A 23,688-nucleotide genomic window follows, 5' to 3' on the forward strand; every position below is an offset into this window, starting at 1 on the left:
CATATGTGATTAGAAAAGAATGTATTTTGATTTTTTTAAGCATTAAGCATTGCATAAAATAGCATGATTATGTTGCCATTAGTCATTCATAAATTCAAATTTTAATTAATGTATTCAAAACCTAAAGGGAGACAATTTTACTTGCCAAACAAAGCACTTTGCATTCCAATTTCTCTGGAAGAAATCATCAAAATGTGTGGTTTGAAGTTCACTCATGTTGGGGTATCAATCTAATTGCAGATCAAGGTGAGGAAATTCAGCCCTTCCCACATCACTACCCCAGGAGAGAACCACTGCCTGCTCTCTGTGGATCCTCAGTCCTGCCTGGTAGCCTGGACTCCAGAGTCCCTTTTGTCATTTCCACTTCAATTACAGCCACCCTCGCAAGGAGAGCCCCCACTGCACTGCACATTTTCAGGTGTCCCTTCAAAGACGAACTCTCCATGGCCAGCGGGACCATTGACATTTCGTTTGAAGACGTGGAGCTGGTCTCAAGTGATCTGACAGTAGAACACTCTGATGAACACTCTTTTCATGTCTGATTTCACCCATAAAGCATTTTTCTGGAGAAATGGCGAGTGATGACAGCGGGTTCTGACCTGAAGTGTATAATCTTTTCATAATGCCCTTCATCTGAGGGCAAGGGGTCACGTACAAACAAAACGGCAAACGGGAGCATTATATAAGAGAAAGGCAGTGTGGAAGCAAGCTGATAAAGTAAATTCGTCTTGCTCTGACTCAAGGGTGCGGGTTACATTGCTGATGACAGAGGCAGCCACAGAGTGCCATGGTGTGACTGCTACAGACACTTATTATGCTGAGGGTGTGATCGTTGGGGAGAGAAAGGGAGGAGGCTGTCTGAAAGTTATGCTGCTTGCAATGATAAGGAGTTCCTAAAGGGAACCAAGGGACAGAGAAACAATATCCAATTGCAGATGGACCCTTGCATGCTTGGGCACAAGAAAGTATTCTAGTCTTTCTGTGCAATGGTAGATTATGCCAGTGGTAGAAATTTCCTTCTGCTAACTTTGAAAAATGTTGGTGCAAATGTTTAAGTCGCTACGATGTCAGTGCGGACGCTGTTGCTCATCAGAAAGACATCAACAGTCAGAGCACCAAGTATAGTATGTGTTAGTGAGGGGTGGTTATTACTGCCTTGGGAGCGGCCCAATGGATCAATCTCTTGCTGAATCTGTGTTGGACCACCAAATGTTTTTGGCTCACATTAATAAAAGCTCTTCTTGGAAAAACTCCATTCAAATGCTGTAGATTTTATGAAAAGAGCATTTCAATGCAAACAGTGCCAACATTCAAATAATTGGTATAGGAAAGCATGAGTATTCACAGAGTATTCTAAAATACAGGAGAACCACCTGAATACAAAAAAAAAAAAAAACCTTTGGAGTCAAAAGTTAATATTAAGGTTCAAGCATGATGATGATGATGTGAGTTCCACAGTAAAACAAATGATGTTTTTACCAGTATTTTTAGGTGTGGCTGTGTGTACGATAGATAAACAACTCTCCAAATATGAGAGCAAATGTGCTTGCTTCAATTCTGTTCGATCAGTGTGAAATACTATAAATGGGCAAGCAAATATTAGCATAGATGATATGGTCATTATAAAACCTTCAAACGAGACAAAAAGAGAAGCCCTGAGTGTTATATACTTATTTCCAGTACGACAACTATTAATAAGGACACAGCTAACAACAAGACAGCTGCATATATTGCTCTTCAAGTCACGGTATCTGTAGTGAATGATCCAGTTCATAGAGCCAGCTGTATAGAGGAACAATGAGAGGTGGCTCCTTATTGGGGGAGCCAATTTCTCTTTTTTTTCTTCTGCCAAACCCGTATATACAGTGCCTTGTGAAAGTATTCAGTCCGCTTAAATTTTCAACCTTTCGCCACATTTCAGGCTTCAAACATAAAGATATAAAATTATTTTTTTTGTAAAGAATCAAAAACAAGTGGGACACACAATTGTGAAGTGGAACGAAATTTATTGGAGATTTTATACTTTTTTAATAAATAAAAACTTGAAAAGTGGGGCGTGCAATATTATTTGGCCCCCTTGCATTGATACTTGGTAGTGCCACATGTTGCTGCAATTAAAGCTGCATGTCGGTTGGGGTAAGTCTCTGTCAGTTTTGCACACCGAGAGACTGAAATTCTTGCCCATTCTTCCTTGCAAAACAACTGGAGCTCAGTGAGGTTGGATGGAGAGCGTTTGTGAACAGCAGTCTTCAGCTTTGCCTACAGATTCTCGATTGGATTCAGGTCTGGACTTTGACTTGGCCATTCTAACACCTGGATACGTTTATTTATGAACCATTCCATTGTAGATTTGGCTTTATGTTTTGGATCATTGATATTGACATGTTGATTCTTGACAAAAAAATTGAAATTTTATATCTTTATGTTTGAAGCCTGAAATGTGGCAAAAGTTTGAAATGTTCAAGGGGGCCGAATACTTTCACAAGTCACTGTGTGTTATTGGTCGACGTTTGGCAGCGTCCATTTCCACACTATGAGTAAGGGGGAAGGAGGTTACAGATATGCAGCACAGCACAAACTCAAGCGAAGGAGAGACAAGAGTGCGAGACAAGCAGCTCAAGACAAAACATGAGCACAAAAAACTAAGCAAAATTTCAACATGAAAGGAAAGGTTATATAATACTATTTGAGATCAGGGTGCAGACTTTGCGAAATTTTAATTTCATATTGGGCAGGCCCCATAAACAACTTACATTAGGCATATGTGTACTGTTCACCCACTGTTTCGCTAAGCGGAAAGACAACCAAGGGAACATTCTTTTGATGAATGTGCGAGTGTGCCTACTGCAATTGTTGCTGCCCCTGACAATACTAATGGGGAAATAGCATCTACAGATTATACACAGCGGCTGAAATGAATATTTAACACGTCACCATTTTTCTCACTAAATGTATTTCCAAAGTTGCTATTGACGTGAAATTTTCATCAGATGTTGGGAACAAGCCAAGTCATCCATACATATAGTACAAATAAAGAATATCAAATAATATCAGAAATGAAGTTGTGTGTGATACATCACAGGGAAAACATGAAAGAGATGTGCAAAAGAGGCATGGAAAGCTGATAAGCAAACAATAATCCAGCCTCTTGTAAACTCATAATTGATGGGGTACAAAAAGGTCTCATTGCCAAGTTGTGAGTCAAAACACAACTCATGATGAATAAAAGCAGAGAGCTGTCTCAAGACCACCACAGACTAAATGTTGCAAAACATAATGACACAATTGGTTACAAGCACATATCTAATCTTTGCAATGTTCCAGCGAGCACGTTTGTGGCCATTATTTCTACAGTAAGTGGAAAGTCAATCATATAACTATGGATTTGCTTCCATTAGGTTGTCCTCGCAAGATTTATGGCAAAGGAGCGCAAAGAATACGAATCAGAAGACCTGTGCAAGAGCCAAGGACAACCGGTGGAAGGTTTCAAAAAGACCTGTAATTAGCAGGTACTGTTGTCACAAGGAACACAGAGTAATGCACGTCTGTGTGCAAGCAATTAAAAGCAACTAGAAGTTAGTCCAAAGTCTTTACTGGGGTATTCTGTGATGAAGCATTCACACGTTAATTGTGGTATAGCAATAATTGGTGCATTACTTCGTGTCGATGTACGACAGAAACATGTTTTGTTTTCATGAACCCAAAGAGGATAATGTGGTGTGGTCATGCATTCAAAGTGCACATGGCTATTTCCTGGTGCCTAATAGCCTTTTAGATTGTCCAGATAATTATTCAACTTATTAACAAATGACAATTTTGCTCACTTTTGTTTATTTGTGCTTCATTATTTCCATCACTCACAAGTCCGTACGGTGAACCTTCTTTCAATTTACATTCTTTCAGGCAGTGAAAAAAAAATTGTCGTCTTGTATCTTTTGATGCTTATTTTGGTTACGCTAGTAAAATGAGTTTTAAAGGTGGGATGAGCAGGGGTGGTGGGGTGTAGACAATGTTCACAAATCCATCAACTGATTCAGACCACAGAAAGCAAACTGCATGCATTAAAGCACATTAGAATGAAAGAGAAACAAAGAAAACATTGGATCAAATTAACAAGATGTCTAAACATCGCTGAACACATGGCACACAATAAACATCAGTCATTGTTTACCAGCGGCTGCGCTCTGGTCTTCTCTATCTTGCATAACCAGCAAATCTGCAACGGACTTTTGGCGCTTTCATCCATTATTTTTCATTCAGTATGCGTGTTTTTTTTCTTAAATTTAGTTTAGTTGTGCATAATAACAGTGCCAAAGCTGTGTGACACGATTCATTTTGAGGGATTTCCTCTTTGAGCTGTACTAGTTGACATCAGAACAGGAAAGCATTTTAAATAGAAGAGGATTCTCATTTTGGTCTCATTTGTAGATGTGATCATGATAAATGACAAGTGGAAAATCAACTCTCTAAACCAGGTTTTAATTCTTCTTTTTTTATGCATTCAAAACGAGTTTTGCCAATGTCATGGCAACGGCACCAGAGAAAGCTGCATGAAAAACCCTTTAAAATGTGCTTTGTGTCTATCTACTAGGACAGTATGAAAACCCATTCAGCCAGCAACAATACACTCAAATGGCTGTTTAAGGCAATTGTATCCACAGTTGTGGTCGAGGTCAACATGCTCAAGTTGTGGTGAAAAATTGCAAGCTATAAGATGGTCAATGCCTTTTTATACACTTGAAAAATCTGACGTATTACATCAAATCGATTGAAACCGCACTTAAAATGCATGTTGAGACCTTAGTCTGTGTTTGACATTTTAGCAATTGGTTTAACACACACAGATCATTCGATTGTGAAACCAAATTATTCTCACATGTATATGCTTTCATTGATTGAAAATGGCAGATGGGTCAGGGTGGAAAGTTAGCTGACTCTTTTTCCACAAATTTGCAGTGAAGAACAGGGCTGGGCTGAGTGTTTGGACTGAGAAGGAAATATATTTACATTACGTTACATTCCTTAAAGATGTCAGCTTTTAAGTTATATGCATAGAATACAAGGGAGAAAAAGTGTTCTCTGAGATGAAAATCAGCATTTTTATACAATGAAAAGCCATCAGCAATGTCTTGGTCCATCAAATTTAAAGAATAGCAATCAATTAATAGTGTCTTCAACTGTGCCTCTCCATTAGTGTGATTAAAGTTGCCATGAAAAAGTCTCAAAAGGATAATAAAATGAAAGTGGAGACGTTCTACAAGTACAAAGGAAACTTCAGCTCAAAAATTTCCTTCTCAGCTATTAGTCAATGTCATGATTTTTTATTTATACCAAAGCTACATATGTCCATTTTCTAATAAATAAGTAAGATTTTTTTAAACATTTTTTTTCTATTCTCACGATACCAGTCTTTACTTTTGATCAATAATGATGAATGACGGAGCTTAGTAATGTCAAATGTTAGTGCACCGGGGCGATTTCTCTACCTTTGAGTGGGACCACAAACCACAACAACCAAGGCCGATCTCCTTTGTGAAAAATAAATGTAATGAAAATGTTTCCTCGGAGTGAACTGTAAAGTTATCCTTTTTGCCACTGTGCTTCATGCAGCGGTAAGAAATACACTCTTCCATGTTGGATCCCCGACGTGAAACAAGTTGAAAGGAAGATCAGTGCCACACAGCGTAGCGGCAGGAGCAGATCTGAGGGGTGCCGTGTGGTGGGCGTGGCCACCCTTGAATGAAAGACGGGCACAATTTTACGTTTCCACTGTTGTGTAAACTTGATCAACCTCATTATCGCAGTTTAGTTTAAGGTGGCATCTGGGAAAGGTTAAAAAAAAAAAAAAGTTTTTTTTTATTATTTCCATACACTTTTACAGGTTACCGGTAACAGTGGTGGAGGAAGTTTGAAATGATTTAGCTTGGTCTTTCTGGTCAGGGGTCTAATATTTTGTAATTCCACTATTTTTAATTAATTTTTTTTAATGCTGACTTTTACTCAATTGTATACTTTGTGTTGCACAACAAACTTAGAAAACGGATCATACAAATGTAGTCATGCAAGCAGAGCTTCAGAGTAAAGGAGTTGTGCAAAGAGTGCTACACTCGCTTCAGCTAAGGCCACATTGCGACTAGTCAATGTCGTAAATGTTATTGTTGAGTAGTAAAGTTTATAAGTAGGGATCACCATTATGGGTCCCGCAGGCACCAGGTAGCTCTCAGGGACCTTGAGTACCTTGTTGGCCTGTTTTAATAATATTGTAGCTCACCAATCAGATGTGTTTATTTTGTATGCTGCTACTGTAAAAAAAAATGCACCACTTAACAGTATAATAACATATTGTTTGTTGTTAATCCTTTTTAAAGCCCACTTGCATCTATGTAAATTGGGTAATGACAATATAAAAAAAGCAACAAATTAAAAGTATACTGTATATTCCGGAGTACACAGCACAATGAGTAGGAAGCTGCACCCACCCTCTGTAGAGGTTTTTGTTTTCTTCCACCAGACAAAACACCGCAGATGTATACATAAGTTGTGAAATTAGATATTAAAAAGTCTTTATGTGTGAAAAACAGAAAAGTCATTGTTTTTATTCTCCGTCCTCCTGTTCAAAATCCGTTGGTGGTGGTTGATTCTTTCACACTCCACGCTTTTAAGATGCACTCAGGAAGGATGACCTTTTTATGCGGACAGTTTTTATGAAAGATGTTAAATGAATTAAATAAAAAAACATATTTTGTGATCATGCGTCTCTTGCTGTGTTTTCCTTTGAGTGCACCAAAAACTAGCTCAATCTACTTTGAAACGCTCAAGATAGCTTCGCGCTCTTCTACGTGCCCTGGAAGTTTACCATGGAGGTAAAGTCATCACCTCTATGCGCACTGGAGGCATCTGTGCATTCCCAAACCTGAATGCATTATATGGGTACGCCATGTTTTTTTTAGCATTATGTTCAAACAAGTTATGTTTAAACTGATAGCCGCTAGCGAAGAAAGAAAAGAACTATATTCTAGCCGCATCGTTACATAGGACGTAGGGTTGAGAGCACAGGAAAAAGATAGCAGCTTATGGCCCCGTCACACCATGACGTTCTGGCCAGCGTCCTATAGCGTTTGAGGAAACGTTGGTAGTCACCCATGGTCGCCGGGATAGCCCCAGAGTAGCGTTGTTTCCACGCCAGTGAACGTCAATGATCGTTGGGAATCGGCGGAGAACGCCGGTCCGGAAAAAAGGTTTTGAACATGCACAAAAGTTCTCACAGAGACCAGCGTTCATCAACGTTTAATTTTAAACGCTGCAGAACGTTTAAGAACATCCGTGGAATGTTTTACTAAGGTTCGCCGAGCGTTGCACGCATTTGCCTATCGTTAGTCAGTCGTAACTCTAGATTTACTTGGTTGTTACTTAATCGTTTGCTTTGCAGTGAATGACTCACTGGCAACCTGTCAACGCCCACTGAACAATCCCCTAGCGCATGCAGAGTGTAACCAAAGTGAAACGAATGTCGTTTGGTGTCCATCGAGCGTCATTTGAGCGTTTCCCCCACTTCCATGCATATGGGTATATAAACCGATGCTTTGTAAAAGCAAGGTCCATTTAATATTAAGCTATAGTAGAGAGCACCTACTATGGAAGATCCAGAAAGCAGCAGTTCGTTTTCGCGGAAAAACTCCACCAGACTATCCTCAACAGCCCGGTCCAGGATCCTCAAATCCTTTCTCTGCTTCTTTTGTCTCTTTGTCGGACCGTCGCACATGTGTCATCCGCGTTTGAGAACGCTGAAAAATAGAACGATTGAAATGTTCAGAGGACGTTGACCAGAACGTCATGGTGTGACGGAGCCCTTATAGTCTGGAAAATCAGGTAGTTCAAAGGTTGGTATTGTGACCAAAAATCATAGTATTCATAAGGCTAGCTAGTGGGCTCAATGACGATATGATTTATCCCAATATAGTATTGGGCATATTTCTTATTTTACAAATTTATATCATGCTGGTAACCCTTTGTATATATCAGTACCCAACAGTACAGGTTGGTGCGCCCTCCCCAAGAGCATACTACTACCTCAACACCTGCCCAGTGCCATATTGTGAACCACAGCTGCAAAAGGGGCAGCAGCAGGACAATTTGCATTCAACGCAGAATACAGGATTCTTATCTTGTTGGACTTCCAAAAGTGAATGACACTGCGGTTATTGACGTGTATAAAATACATTACTTCAATGGGTGAACAGTGATGGGTGGCAGTTTTGCTGACGCTAACACCAAAATTGGTTTCATGCAAGAGGAATATGAGCCTATATCAACCCTGTTCGACAAAACCCTCACTTGAATTTGCTACCTATTGATTCCTGTGTGATCACAACGTGACTGGAGATTAGCAGCCGGAATGTGGCAGACAAATACTTGGAGTAAGACAGCACTGATTCAGGTGTCACCAGAGACAAATCCTTCTGTGCTTAAATTTATCACCTTCTCATTCGACAGAGCTCTTAAATGGCCTGATTTACGCTATAAATCAACCAGCACTTACTCAACAAAAGGCTCTAAAAAAGGACTGAAGTACCAATTTAGTTTTAATCAGCCTCCTGTTGATCACCATTTAGAACAAGCAGCTTCATTTTCAAGTATTTATACAATTACATACAACATGTGGCGCTAAATTTCTTGATTTTCAAATGTATTATTTTTTCCAATAAGACACTTAAATTCATTCTATTTCATAGTGTCAAAACGTGGGCTGCAACCTGCCTACATGCACGTTCGCCACTCATCAGCTCTTCACCTCCCACTGCACAACAAAAAATGTCCCACTGAGGCCACTTGCCAAGGTTTCTGCTCTTTATGGCCCATTTAAATGCAGCTGTGATTCATCTGACAAAAAACGACTAACGGCCAACAATTTCCATGAGGAAATAGTTGTTTCTTCTTGAATGTGTGCAGACTTCCCAACACCCCAAAATGAATCATGGCCATTGGATGAAGTGAGGCCAATACGTCGATGCTGTTGGCCGCTCATCACTCACAATTCACAGGAAAATGGAGCTTGGCAGTTTAAGCGCATTGTTTGCACTTTATTCTGAACGACTGCTAGATTCAATAACGTAATGACACGTGGAGAAGATGTATTAGTTCACAACAGAATGTGTTCAGAGAGAAAACGGATTTGGCCACTGGACATGATAAAGCACCCTTTGAAATGTCCTTGATGAATTACTATGCACTATCTATGCAAATAGCTCAAATGGCTTGACCTCTAGCATGTACTGTTCAATTACCTCATCCCAGTAAGTCAGAAAAAAAGCACGCAACAGCAAGAAACAAATCTCCTTTTTTTGGGGGGGCTAAATTTAATCATACACACAATCCATGTAATATAGTGACATGACATTGCGTGATATGTGACATTTGTGTTAGCATTTTGCACTTGTGTATCCTTGTGAGAAATTTAAAAAATAAAATTTCAAATAAAATGATTGAGGAAGGTACGAGAGACAGGCAACCCTTCTGGATGCTGCATTTGCATACTGTTAGTTGCTGTGCTGTATGAGGACCTTTCTAGTCAGTTCATTTCCTTCTATGCCTTATCAGACTGGTTTTGGCAAGTCTGAGAAATTAGCCAACCATTTCGGAGAGAATTGCAAGTACTTTCACGATTAAGTGTGTCCAAGTATTGTACATTATATACAAAAGCGTATGGTAAAAATGTGTTTGTGTGGTAGACAATTATTTCTATAGGCCAGTGGTTTTCAAAGTGTGAGGCCTGCCTCCCCTGAGGGGAAGAAGAATTCAGGGCGGTGCAACAGCATGAGAAAAATAAAGAGAAAACGTATCTTTAAACCTACTAATAACTTCAGCTGTGTTAAAAGAAAAATGGATGGATGAACATTACAATCTCCAATGTTAAAACTTCTTCATTGCAATCCTCTATGTTTGCATGGACATTTGAATTCAACAGCCGTCAATGGTCGTAATTAAAATGAATTACAGAACATTCCATGGTATGAACATTAACATATTTTATTGTTCTATTTTGATGATGCTGTTAAACATGTTATTTTGTTGGATGCTTTTTTTAAGTTTTTGAGATTTTGGTATTTTACTGTTCAGCCCTTTGAGACTCTTGATAAAGCCCTATACAAATAAAATAGAATATATTTTCCCTATAAATTTGTAAATAAACTACCTTGCATTTTTAGTGTGAAAGATGGAAAATGAGGCGGCACGGTGGAGCAGCTGGTAAAGCGTTGGCCTCACAGTTCTGAAGTTCCGGGTTCAATCCCAGACCCGCCTGTGTGGAGTTTGCATGTTCTCCCCATGTCTGTGTGGGTTTCATCCGGGCACTCTGGTTTCCTCCCACATCCCAAAAACATGCAACATAATTTGAACACTCTAAATTGTGTGATTGTGAGTGCGACTGTTTGTCTCTATGTGCCCTGCGATTGGCTGGTAACCAGTTGAGGGTGTACACCGTGTCCTGCCCGTTGACAGCTGGGATAGGTTCCAGCACTCCCCGCAATCCTTGTGAGGATAAGCGGTGAAGAAAATGGATGGATAGATGGCTGGATGGATGAAGTTGTAAAATGTTGTCTTGAGTCCGATATCGCCTTTATGTTCACACAGGACTCAAAAATGTTACAAATTTGGGATTTTAAAGCAGGGCTGGGTTGTTTTGTATAAAATAGAATGTTCCCTGCTAGCTTTGTATTTTAACTCATTCTTTCACAGTGCATTAAAATGTCAGCCAGTCCTTTCTTGCATGTGACCACATGCAGCGTCACAACCCAATGTTGTTTCCTTTCCATGTATCCACAGAACAAGACTGGAAAAAGACACAGCGACTCGATCAAAACCCAACATGTAGAATAATGAATACACAAAATAAATGCGAGGTCGTAAATGACCACAAATGTACTAGGACAGACGTCCTTTAGTACAGTGCGTGATGTCACTTACAAATATGGTAATCAATCAAGGAGGGGACGTGATGGAAGAAGCAGCAACTTAAAACAGGATGGAGGCCAACTGAAGGACTTTTTAAAATGAAATAAACTAGGTTGGATTTCCAACTGACAAAGGCGCCCTAAATAGCCCCAAATAAACATTTAATATGAGCACACGTTTTTGACTCTTCCCTTTTTGTCTGAGACGGCAACGAGGCAATTCAAAAGAGATCATGGCGGTGGGTGCACTACTTCTGAAAGTGTCTGTAAATGGAAACAGAAAGACAAACCAGCCTAGAGCAACATCCACTATTAATAACCCAACACAAAACAACCTCGAGCAACAGGAGCTGCAAAAACTATGCTAGAAAGTGTAATGTTTACAAAGTTGACACTGAAGAAGGAATCTGGATATAGCACGAAGCTCACCATATTTAACTCAAATAATGTTTCAAAAATATAAACTACATTTCAAAGAATGTGATAGGAACTGATTCAGTTGGACTACGTTACTGAGTAGGACCGGGCTAAAATAAAATCCAAAATCCCCCACCACCCACCACACATTTTTCTCCCTTCATTAAAAAGAAAAAGCAAATGATGATGAGATTTTTCAAAACTTGCAGAAGGTGCCCTTTAACCACAATCCTTAATCCATAAAATGTTTGACACTTTCACATCAACAAATTGACAAGAAAGAATTCCTTTGGGATTAATATGTAACAACAAAACTGTCACTGAACACAACACGAATAAAATGTGCTGCTTCCAAACAGAATTAACCTCTGCTGCTAAAAATGTAACCAAAGTACAGTACTTTGAGTACAATACAGATCAGGTGCAGTATACATACTAGCTAGTTTCCATTGTTTTAATAAACAATTTTTTAACAAGGAAAATATGCTTTACTACATGACATTAGGCTTTAAGTAAATATTCGGCTTCACACATAGTGCATATGTTACAATTCCTCTCATCTACACTCTTATTTGGAAGTCATTCCAACATTTACTTCTGTTGGGATGACTACAAAATAAGAGTGCCATCAATACCCTGTGAAAGGAATAAGACTTGCTGAAAGAAGTACAGTGAAGAAAATAAGTATTTGAACACTGATATATTGAAAGTTCTCCCACTTAAAAATCATGGAGGGGTCTGAAATTTTCATCATATGTGCATGTCCACTGTGAGAGAGAAAAGAAAAATCCAGAAATCACAATGCATAATTTTTTGAATGATTTATTTGTGTGATACAGCTGCAAATACGTATTTGAATACCTGAGAAAACCAATGTTAATATTTGGTACAGTAGCCTTTGTTTGCAATTACAGAGGTCAAACGTTTCATGTAGTTGCTCACCAGGTTTGCACACACTGCAGGAGGGATTTTGTCCCACTCCTCCACACAGATCTTCTCTAGATCAGACAGGTTTCTGGCCTGTCGCTGAGAAACACGGAGTTTCAGCTCCCTCCAAAGATTTTCTATTGGGTTTAGGTCTGGAGACTGGCTGGGCCACGCCAGAACCTTGATATGCTTCTCACGGAGCCACTCCTTGGTTTTCCTGGCTGTGTGCTTCGGGTCGTTGTCATGTTGAAAGACCCAGCCACGACCCATCTTCAATGCTCTGACTGAGGGAAAGAGGTTGTTCCTCAAAATCTCGCAATACATGGCCGCGTTCATCCTCTTCTTAATACATTGCAGTTGTCCTGTGCAGAAAAACACCCCCAAAGCATGATGCTACAACCCCCATGCTTCACAGTAGGGATGGTGTTCTTGGGATGGAACTCATCATTCGTCTTCCTCCAAACACGGTGAGTGGAATTATGACCAAAAAGCTCCATTTTGGTCTCACCTGACCACAAAACTTTCTCCCATGACTCCTCTGTATCATCCAAATGGTCATTGGCAAACTTAAGACGGGCCTTGACATGTGCTGGTTTAATCAAGGGAACCTTCCGTGCCATGCATGATTTCAAACCATGACGTCTTAGTGTACAGTCAAGTGGCAATTTCTCCGTAGCCCTTTCCAGCCGTGTGGAGTTGTACAATTTTGTCTCTGGTGTCTTTGGACAGCTCTTTGGTCTTGGCCATGTTACAAGTTTGAGTCTTACTGATTGTAGGTCTTTGAGGGTCAGAATTCTAGCTGATAGACAGGTGTTCAAATACTTATTTGCAGCTGTATCACACAAATAACTCGTTACAAAATCATACATTGTGATTTCTGGATTTTTCTTTTTAGATTATCTCTCTCACAGTAGACATGCACTTACGATGAAAATTTCAGACCCCACCATGATTTCTAAGTGGGAGAACTTTCAATATAGCAGGGCGTTGAAATACTTATTTTCTTCACTGTACAAAAGCCAAAATATACCGTAGTCCAGATTGGATGTGGCGCCACCAGCACTTGAGTGGACCAGTGTATGGATAAATGACTTCTTTTGTAATGTATGAACAGGCGTCATGTCATTGACAATGTTCGGCACGACCGACTTCCACCAGGCTCCTTTTTTATCGTACACAAAACTGTGAAATAATTCTAATAAATGCTGTTTCTCTGTGTGAGTTTTCACTTCTGTGTAACACACTTTGGTTTCAACAATCTATAAACTTTGCAGGAGACTGTTTGTTGCCCACTGTCTGATGCTGCAAACCCAAACCAATTCTAAATGACTGACCAAACAGTACTTTTTCTGTAAGCTAGCTCTTCACTGTGAAACGGAAGCTGCAAAAAAAAAAGGGGGGGGGGGACATTGCTTTTTTTTTTTAAACTCACAATTATTCAGATTGAAATGGATATGCTTTAAAAGAGGATAAATCCTTTGCTTTATTAAACATCGGTGTTTTAGCTGAGAATCTTCTTCTTTTCCTTTGGCTTGTCCCGTTAGGGGTCGCCACAGCGTGTCATCTTTTGCCATCTTAGCCTGTCTTCTGCATCTTCCTCTCTAACCCCAACTGCCCTCATGTCTTCCCTCACCACATCCATAAACCTTCTCTTTGGTCTTCCTCTCGCTCTTTTGCCTAACAGCTCCATCCTCAGCATCCTTCTGCTAATATAGTCACTCTCTCGCCTCTGGACATGTCCGAACCATCGAAGTCTGCTCTCTCAAATCTTGTCTCCAAAACATCCAGCTTTGGCTGTCCCTCGAATGAGCTCATTTCTAATCCTATCCAACCTGGTCACTCCGAGCGAGAACCTCAACGTCTTCATTTCTGCCACCTCCAGTTCAGCTTCCTGTTGTTTCTTCAGTGCCACCGTCTCTAATCCGTACATCATGGCCGGCCTCACCACTGTTTTGTAAACTTTGCCCTTCATCCTAGCAGAGACTCTTCTGTCACATAACACACCAGACACCTTTCGCCAGCTGTTCCAACCTGCTTGGACCCGTTTCTTCACTTCCTGACCACACTCTCCATTGCTCTGTATTGTTGACCCCAAGTATTTGAAGTCGTCCACCCTCGCTATCTCTTCTCCCTGTAGCCTCACTCTTCCCCCTCCACTTTTCTCATTCACGCACATATACTGTGTTTTACTTCGGCTAATCTTCATTCCTCTCCTTTCCAGTGCATGTCTCCATCTTTCTAATTGTTCCTCTGCATGCTCCCTGCTTTCACTGCATATCACAATATCATCCGCGAACATCATGGTCCAAGGGGATTCCAGTCTAACCTCATCTGTCAGCCTATTCATTACCACTGCAAACAGGAAGGGGCTCAGAGCTGATCCCTGATGCAGTCCCACCTCCACCTTAAATTCCTCTGTCACACCTAAGGCACACCTCACCATTGTTCTGCTGCCATCATACATGTCCTGTACTATTTTAACATACTTCTCTGCCACACCAGACTTACGCATGCAGTACCACAGTTCCTCTCTTGGTACTCTGTCATAGGCTTTCTCTAGATCCACAAAGACACAATGTAGCTCCTTCTGACCTTCTCTGTACTTTTCCACGAGCATCCTCAAGGCAAATAATGCATCTATGGTACTCTTTCTAGGCATGAAACCATACTGTTGCTCGGAGATACTTACTTCTGTCCTGAGTCTAGCCTCCACTACTCTTTCCCATAACTTCATTGTGTGGCTCATCAACTTTATTCCTCTATAGTTCCCACAGCTCTGAACATCCCCTTTGTTCTTAAAAATGGGAACTAGAACACTTTTCCTCCATTCTTCAGGCATCTTTTCGCCCGCTAGTATTCTGTTGAATAAGTTGGTCAAAAACTCCACAGCCATCTCTCCAAATTGCTTCCATACCTCTACCGGTATGTCATCAGGACCAACTGCCTTTCCATTTTTCATCCTTTGTAGTGCCTTTCTGACTTCCCCCTTAGTAATCATTTCCACTTCCTGGTCCTTCACTCTTGCCTCTTCAACTCTTCCTTCTCTCTCATTTTCTTCATTCATCAACTTCTCAAAGTATTCTTTCCATCTATTTAGCACACTACCGGCACCAGTCAACACATTTCCATCTCTATCCTTAATCACCCTAACCTTCTGCACATCCTTCCCATCTCTATTCCTCTGTCTGGCCAACCTGTAGAGATCCTTTTCTCCTTCTTTCGTGTCCAACCTGGTGTACATGTCTTCATATGCCTCTTGTTTAGCCTTTGCCACCTCTACCTTTGCCCTACGTCGCATCTCGATGTACTCCTTTCGCCTCTCCTCAGTCCTCTCAGTATCCCACTTCTTCTTCGCTAATCTCTTTCCTTGTATGACTCCCTGTATTTTGGGGTTCCTCCACCAAGTCTCCTTCTCCCCTTTCCTACCAGATGACACACCAAGTTCTCTCCTGCCTGTCTCTCTGATCACCTTGGCTGTCGTCGTCCAGTCTTCCGGGAGCTTTGGTTGTCCATCGAGAGCCTGTCTCACCTCTTTCCGGAAGGCCGCACAACATTCTTCCTTTCTCAGCTTCCACCACATGGTTCTCTGCTCTACCTTTGTCTTCTTAATCTTCCTACCCACCACCAGAATCATCCTACATACTACCATCCTATGCTGTCGAGCTACACTATCCCCTACCACTACTTTACAGTCAGTAACCTCCTTCAGATTACATCGTCTGCACAAAATATAATCTACCTGCGTGGTTCTACCTCCGCTCTTGTAGGTCACTATATGTTCCTCCCTCTTCTGGAAATAAGTGTTCACTACAGCCATCTCCATCCTTTTTGCAAAGTACACCACCATCTGCCCTTCAAAGTTCCTTTCCTGGATGCCATACTTAACCATCACTTCTTCATCGCCCCTGTTTCCTTTACCAATATGGCCATTACAATCTGCACCAATCACAACTCTCTCGCTGTCTGGGATGCTCAGAACTACTTCATCTAGTTCCTTCCAGAATTTCTCTTTCAACTCTTGGTCACATCCTACCTGTGGTGCAAAGCCGCTAACCACATTATACATAACACCCTCAATTTCAAATTTTAGTCTCATCACTCGATCTGATACTCTTTTCACCTCCAAGACATTCTTAGCCAGCTCTTCCTTTAAAATAACCCCTACTCCATTTCTCTTCCCATCTACTCCATGGTAGAATAATTTAAACCCTGCTCCCAAACTTCTAGCCTTACTACCTTTCCACCTGCTCTCTTGGATGCACAGAATATCAACCTTTCTTCTAATCATCATGTCAACCAACTCCTGAGCTTTTTTTAGCTGAGAATATTTTTCCCATTTTTCAATCCACTTATCCTCACAAGGGCCGTCGGCGTGCCAGAGATTATCCCAGCAAACGTCAGGTGAAAGGCGTACTACACCCTGAACTGGTCGCCTGTCAGTCATAGGGCATATAACAACACTATCACTTAGCAGGAATTGATCCCACACTGCCTGCAGCAAAGTGAGGCGTGTGTACCACTACACCATCAGTGACCTTGCAAAGAATATTGAAGACAGCAATTTTTATTTCACATTTCTTTCAACAGGAAAACTGCTGCTTGTGATGAAGGGCCATTTAAACCCAGAAATGGGCTTTATCCCTGACTGAGCAGCAATTTGACAGGAAGCTGGCGTTAGTGTAGCATATCGTACCTGACACAGCTAGCGTTCATCCAACACAATATGAGTGCCCATTCCCCAGTCCTTAAAAAAGTTGTCATAGTTGGCATGTAGCAGAAAGTCAGTTTTTTGTTTTAATATATACATCCATCCATCCATTTTCTTAGTCGGTCATCCTCATAAGGGCCGCGAGAGTGCTGGAGCCTACCCAGATGTCAACGGGCAGGAGGCGGAGTGCAACCTGAATTGGTTGCTGTTTTAATATATTGTTAGAAAATTAAATCAACAAGATTAACATTTACTGTACATGTGCATATCAAAGGACATGATCAAGAAATAGATTAAAAGCATCAACACAATAGGTAAATTCACCTCAAGTTTTGGCCATCAGGTCTGTAGTGTCGACAGTCGAACTTTAAAAGTGAGAATGCTCAATGACCACATCATTAAAGGGCTGCTGTCATGAAATGGATGATTTTTAGTATGTTATTAATGAAAAAACGGCAGCCAATGTGAGCCCATGCATTTTTTGCACCACAAAACATGATTTTGACATATACAACTTTTTGTAAATCCTCTCGAGGGATTTGTTTTCGAGAAGAAGCAGGAAGTGACATAAAGGACAGAAGCGCCACCAAATGGACGCGTTTGTTTCCATTAGTTTTACCTCCGCGAAGGTAGCTTGTTGTTCCTTCGTGTTAGCCAAAATGCCGGTTCGTTGCATTGCTGGACATTGCTTGAACACTCGGGGGAATGGTTTTACCCTTCATAAGTTTGCAAGAGACCCGGTTCGTCGTGATAAATGGATTGCACGGGCGCAGAGGACGAGTGCTTCGTGGGTTCCAAATGACAGGTAGTTGTGTATAAAGTTTGGGGCGGACCACGTAATTGGTCTCTCATAACGTAACAAAAGATCCGCATACGAAATATGTCGATGTGCGCGTCGGACGGCATCGAGCTGCTGTGTCGCTTCGCCAGCAAAGGCTGGGGTTCGTGCTCGCGGACGGTGGCGACTTTGAAGAACCCAGCCGACAATGCCTCACTCAGCCACGTGCGGGCAGTAAAGCGCCCCAGGTCGACGGTGTTGTTCATCGCGTACTGCGGCGTCCATGAACAACCCCCTGAAGCAGCACGGCTCGGCTCCATTATAAGCCACCACGGCGCCGAAAATGAGCGACACCGACTGAGGCGCTGCGGCTTCGGCGAAGGCTGCGCGACGGGCTTGTGGACGGCGGCGCTCTGAAGAACGCACCCGACAATGCCTCACTCAGCCGCGTGTGGAGATAAGACAGTAAAGCGCCCCGGCTCGACGGTGTTGTTCATCGCATACTGCGGCGGCTATGAACAACCCCCGAAAGCAGCACGGCTCGGCTCCGTGATAAGCCACCTCGGCGCCGAAAATGAGCCACACCGACCGGCTGCAATGAGCCGCGATGGCTCATCTCCGCCGCGGAAGTGGACCACACGGGGATGCGGTTTGGCCGTGATCGCTTATCATCTGAATATGGCTCGAAACAATCGTGTAATATTGCCCCGAGGGCTCGAAACAATAGTGTAATATTGCCTTGGTAACTTCACTCGGTTGTGCGGTATTCTCCTTTTCGAAAAGCGCTTCCATGTCAGAAGGGGCGTGTTCGTCTCCCATAGAAGGGTGCACCGCGTGTTTTCTTTTGCGAATGTCTGGGTGACGTCACAGACAGAGGATGCAGCCAATATGGTGACCACTTGGATAGCGTAGAATGACACTTCTGCAACTTTGCGCACTCTGCGCTCACATTAATTTTTAATTTTAGATGTTAAAGTGATTAATGTTAGATATATTTTTCATTAGAATATCTAGTTTAGAATGTTTATAGGGATGACACTTGACCTTTAAGTAAATATTAGGCCTCCGCGATTATGGCCAAAACAATAATACTGATTATTTTTCATCAATATTGTGATACAGATTATTCCTTATGTTCGGGAAAAAGTTTTTTAACAAAGAGTATGTAACCGTGCAAATTTAATATTTATGTAAGAATAAATGATGTGAATAAGGCGGCATGGTGGAGCAGTTGGTAAAGTGTTGGCCTCACAGTTCTGAGGTCCCGGGTTTGATCCTGGACCCGCCTGCGTGGGTTTTCTCCAGGCACTCCGGTTTCCTCCCACATCCCAAAAACATGCAACATTAATTGGACACTCTAAATTGGCCCTAGGTCTGAATATGAGTGTGGCTGTTTGTGTCAATGTGCCCCGCAATCGTCTGGAAACCAGTTCAGGGTGTACCAGGCCTCCTGCCCGTTGACAGCTGGATTGGCTCCAGCACTCCCCACAACCCTTGTGAGTATAAAGCAGCTAAGAAAATGGATGGATTGATGTGAATAGATTCTGAATAAATGTGCTATTACAAAATCCAGTGATGAATTGTAATATAATGGGCATTCCCTCGACCCTTGTGAAGGTAAGTGTCTCAGAAAATAGATGGATGGATAGACATGAATGCAATTTTTGGGTTTTATTTTGAAGTTGGCCAGGGCCAGCGCTTAATGGAGCCTTAACCATATGTTTGCCCTTTGGTGGCTGGCCGACTAGGTTGTGGGCATGCACTGCTGCAAATGAAGCAAATATGGAGCATTGCCCGCATTTTGGATGTAAAAATATTGCCGACAATCAGGCTCATTCAATCATGGCAGCCAAAATCGAGATCGCAATTAAAATGTAGTTAATAAAAACAGATATAATACGAGAGCTGTATCAGACATTCTGCCTCTTAAATAAGGGCTCCCCAATCACAGGGCCGCAGTGCAGTGCTGCACAAAAAAACTGGAGAAATATATATTTCAATGATCATCATAGTCTGAAAGAAGTTTTATTTTAACACAAGAAGTGGCTCCACTAGTGCCTCTGTCAGAAGGCACATTCCTTCATGCGATATAGAAAAAAGTACGCCTACATAGAGGAAAAATGATCACAAAGTCAAATGCATTTGATGAGTTTCTATGGCCACACAATATTTTTAGCATTTCTACATGGTCATCGTACATGTGTGTATCAATCAATTCCCAGGGTCCTGGACAATGTTGGTGTATTGATATGCATACAAACAACTGTAATATTAATGAGTGACCAGCAGAGGTACAGTATATATCTGCTTGGACACGCATAGAAGAATATGACCCTTAAAACAATAAAGACAGAGCAGGCCAGTATACGATACTTTTTTTTTGTATGCTAACTATAAATGATACTGGAAAAAAAATTGCAGAATTGCATTTACTTTCTGATTTCTCACAGGATGAAGAAATACGAGCTGCACCAGGTTACACACTACAAGAAGGGTTGCGTCAGGAAGGGCATCCGGCGTAAAAATTGTGCCAAACATATATGTGCGTTCATCTGAGATGACACGCTGTGGCGACCCCGAAAGGGACAAGCCGAAATAAACTTACTTAAGTTTTTTTTTATTGCTACTTAACTCACGCGCTCCAAAATCCATCCATCCATCCATCCCTCCATCCATTTTCTGAGCCGCTTATCCTCACGAGGGTCACAGGAGTCCTGGAACCTATCTCAGCTGTCAACGGGCAGGAGGGGGGGTGTTCACCCTGAATTGGTTGCCAGCCAATCTCAGGGGGCACGTAGAGACAGACAAACATCCGCATTCACAATCACAAGAGTTTCCAATCAAAGCATGTTTTTAGGATGTGGGAGGAAACCGGAGAAGCCAGAAAAAAACACGGTGGCACGGGGAGAACATGCAAACTCCACACAGACGGGCCTGGGATTGAACCCAAGTCCTCAGAACTGTGAGGCCAATGTACTACAGCTGTTCCACCATTCCACCCTCCAAAAGCCAGCACTTTGCATACTACTGTAAGTCATGAAAGGCTTGCAAATGAGTGGGAAAAAAATGAAAAATGAACAAAAAAAAGGATTACTCCAAGATGAGATTGGCTCATTGAAGAGAAACAACTGCAGGGCTCACACTAAACAACAAATACATGCAGGATAATGGCTTCATAGTAAATTGTATATTTAATCATTTGTTTTTGTTGCTGATGGATTAAAATGTGTCGCTTATTGTTTATTGTCATGAGCAAGGACAGTGAGTAGGACCCAAAACCACGACTCCAAGGCCAGACACAGTTTAGAGGGAAGTTAAATCCAGGCAAAGGTGGGTACACAGGTAGGCAGTCCAAAAGACGGCACTACAAAATGTGAGGCAAAAGGCAAGGTCCGAAAAACAAAGCAAGGGTTTGAATGCCATGAGACAAGACATGGAGTAAGGAATGCGGGAACGTGACAATCAACAACAACGAATTAACGACAAACAACATGACAACGAGGCTTATGGTGGGAAGCTGGTGCCAGGAGCAGCCGCGGGCAAGGCAGTGGCACGACCATGCCCTTGACAGTACTGTGTCATGATATAGAACATTAATTAATGCATGATGGGTAGTTGTAATATTTCACATTGCTTAAATGAGGGAGGACATAGTGAAAACACCTCCCAATATTATGCAGTCCCCTTTCTTCGTGCCTGCAAATAAGCAATCTTTTGATTGATTGTGCCCTCCACATTATGGTTGCAGATCTACGGAAGCTGACCCCAGCTCTCTTTTGGCAAGAGACACTGAACACCCTGACCGCGCTCACACTGACATTTCCAATGACCTTTTAAAGCATAGGTGTGAAATACAAGGCTTGGGGGCTGAATCCAGCCCGCCACAATAAGTCTTGTACTTCATGTTTCTTGGTAAAATCTTAACCTAAGATGCAAATTGGCTTTACTTTAAGAACATTGCGGTATTGCAATCTTTTACTATCTCTTTTAAAATACATTGAACAACAGATGAATACATGTTCCTTTACTTTTGATTTGATTTGATTGAAAACTAATTATCCATCGATTTTTTTGTTTATAATTATATGATTGGTTGCTAATATACTTAAATGTTTTCCATGTGGTAACAGTCCATCTGAGAGAAACCATAACTACAGTGTACCCAACAACAAAACGGAGTTTGACATCCCTGTTTTAGAGTCTTCAATTAACTTAAAACTTTATGTTCTGGGAATGTGTACCTGCAGAAAAACAATGAAAGTACAGGTATAGCATGGACACTCCAAACAGGAGATCTTAAAGTGAGATTTGAATGCAAATCCTCTCGAATGTGAAGCAGCGTGCAAATGACCAGATCACCACGTTACCAGTGCACAATATTACCAGGCAGAATAATCATTCACAAGTCCCCTGTTCCATGACCAATAAAATTAATGATAATACTGGAATAATATCCACCCATCCATTATCTGAGCCGGTTATCCTCACAAGGGCTGTGGGAAATGATACAATCACAATAATAATAATAAGGTGCCACGGTGAACGACTGGTAAGACCTTCTGCCTCACAGTTTTGAGGACCGGGGTTCAAATCCCAGCCTCGGTTGCGTGGAGTTTGCATGTTGAATACATTTTTTTTTTATTCTCCCCGTGCCATCTCTGGGCACTCCAGTTTTCTCCCGCATCCCCAAAACATGCAACATTAATTGGAAACTCTAAATTGCCCTGAGGTGTGATTGTGAGTGTGGCTGTTTATCTCCATGCGCCCTGCGATTGGCTGGCAACCAATTTAGGGTGTACCTTGCTTGATACCCGATGACAGCTGGGATAGGCTCCATCACTCTCCGCGACCCTTGTGAGGATAAGCAGATCATAAAATGGATGGATGGATCGTAATAATAATGATAATGCAGTAATAATTATAGTAATACAGTAATAACAATAATAAGGATGCATTATGCTGATGGAACGCTTTTCTAGACACTCAAAAATGCTTTAAAATTGAACTGATTCACTCCTCAGTCAGACCCAGGGGTTGTAAGCTATTTGTGTAGCCACAGCGACCCTGAGGCAGACTGATGGAAACGTGGCTGCCATTCTGCGCCTACAGGCTCCCGACTACCACCAAACATCCAACAACATTCATTTCTTGGCAAAACAGGCAGCTTAGGAAAACAAACCAGAAACCCTGTGGTTGCAGGGCATACTCGAACATTCTGCTTCAACCTCCCCTCCAAATAGTGCGACCCTGTCCATTATTCCACAAGGTTTGCAAACTCATCTGAACGAGATTCACATACATATGTTTAAAGTTGCTTGATGAATAATTGAATTGGCTATTTATCCAATGGATTATGACTGGCATGAATGATCATTGTCAGTCATTTATTGACAAAATTACATTCCTAGTCCAACAGAGATGCATAAAACCTTGTGCTGAAATTTCTGTTGTTTTCACGCTTAATTAAAAGCAACGTAAAAAGTGGCAGTCTTTCCGAAAGCAGAAGAACTTTTGATAGACAATGCATGTGGCAATTGGAGAAACTTGTTAAAGCCTTGATATAAAAAGGGTGTCATGATCCTGGATTCCACTCATGACAATTCGCCAGGGGCGTCGCCGCGTGTCCGACTACGCCATTGAGTTCCGGATTCGGGCTGCCGAGAGCCGCTGGAATGAGGAAGCCCTCCATGACGCGTTTTACGAGGGACTGTCTCCACAGATCCGTGGTCACCTCGTGGCCTTGGATCTTCCGACTTCGCTCAACTCCCTCATCGCATTGGCCCTCAAGGTGGACCAGCGCCTCACCGTGCAGAGAAAGATGGAGAGCCTGAGGGAGGAGGAGAGGGAGAGTCGCAGTCCGGTTGTTTCCGCTTCCCGGCCACCCGTGTTGTCAGCTTCACCGGAAGCCA

The 23,688-nt window shown here is 41.8% G+C and overlaps 1 protein-coding gene across 11 annotated transcripts in view; it reads right to left on the bottom strand.

Annotated features, from left to right (window-relative positions):
* LOC133491093 (beta-1,3-galactosyltransferase 1-like) overlaps positions 1-23,688 on the bottom strand; it is a 117,270-nt gene that overhangs the window by 33,338 nt on the left and 60,244 nt on the right. For 6 of the 11 annotated variants that reach the window (XM_061802065.1, XM_061802026.1, XM_061802042.1 and 3 more), the window contains exon 2: positions 7,634-7,784. The exons of 3 other annotated variants lie outside the window; for them this stretch is intronic. The gene's annotated coding sequence lies outside the window, so the exon portion shown is untranslated. Of the gene's footprint in view, positions 1-5,486; positions 5,658-7,633; positions 7,785-23,688 lie in introns of those variants that run through there. 2 more of the 11 variants (XM_061802080.1, XM_061802034.1) reach the window with 1 other exon arrangement.

Source organism: Syngnathoides biaculeatus, chromosome 2 (genome assembly GCF_019802595.1).
Source record: "Syngnathoides biaculeatus isolate LvHL_M chromosome 2, ASM1980259v1, whole genome shotgun sequence".
Lineage (NCBI taxonomy): Eukaryota > Metazoa > Chordata > Actinopteri > Syngnathiformes > Syngnathidae > Syngnathoides > Syngnathoides biaculeatus.